General features: G+C 38.3%; 1 protein-coding gene across 9 annotated transcripts in view; it reads right to left on the bottom strand.

The window, feature by feature from the left end:
* The window catches only part of LOC109538193 (lethal(3)malignant brain tumor-like protein 3), a 145635-nt gene that overhangs the window by 139597 nt on the left and 5210 nt on the right, over positions 1 to 828 (bottom strand). The gene's annotated exons all lie outside the window — the stretch shown is intronic.

Below are 828 nucleotides of genomic sequence, written 5' to 3'. Positions count from 1 at the left end.
ATCCAATTTTGTTAAGCGAACTCTGGCGATCTAGGTGGCCAAGAAACGGGACCACCACGGCTTATCCATCTATCTTCAAATTCTCAATTTAAATAGTGTCTGACATTTAACGCAAAGTGTTCAGGAGCACCGTCATGCTGTAGCCACATATTTTGCCTTAAATTAACAGGAATGTTTTGCAAAAATACAAATATGCGGCATCATTCAAGTGTCCGTGAAAGAAGTGTGGCCCATCTATAGAGTGACCCATAAAACCACCCCAAACATTTACAGTCCATTGTCGCTGAGTATTAACTGACCTCACTAATTTTGGGTTTTCTGTTGCATAATGGTGAAGATTACGACGGTTTGGGCTACCACTCTGAGGAAAAGTTGACTCGTCAAAAAATAATAGTTTTTGGAAAAAGTTAGGTGTTGCACGTTCCGTTTCCAAGCCCCATTGACAAAATATTCTCCTAATCTACAAATCAAGACCCAACAGTTCTTGGTGGAATGATATACTGTAATCATGGTACCCATTCCTCTTTAAAATTTTGCTAACGGTAGATCAGGGTATATCGGTTGCCTTGGATATTGTCGCGAAACTGGTAAAAGGCTCCCAATTTGCAGACAATAAAACATTCAATTGTTCGTTGTAGTTTGTTCTTTTAGCCCTTTCACATTTTTTGTAATTGACATGGCCTGTTCTAATAAATCTTTCCTTAAGTTTTGATAGGCCTCTGACAGAGGGTTGTTTCCTATCGGGATATTTTTGTTTCTAAGTTGTTGCTAAGTTAATTTCTATTTATTTAACTGCAAACATTCTTATGAGTTAAGACCAAGGTCGGA

This window comes from Dendroctonus ponderosae, unplaced genomic scaffold (assembly GCF_020466585.1).
Source record: "Dendroctonus ponderosae isolate FM_Combo_2020 unplaced genomic scaffold, Dpon_F_20191213v2 Dpon_F_20191213_2, whole genome shotgun sequence".
Classification (NCBI taxonomy): domain Eukaryota; kingdom Metazoa; phylum Arthropoda; class Insecta; order Coleoptera; family Curculionidae; genus Dendroctonus; species Dendroctonus ponderosae.
This window is presented reverse-complemented; position numbering and strand designations above follow the sequence as displayed.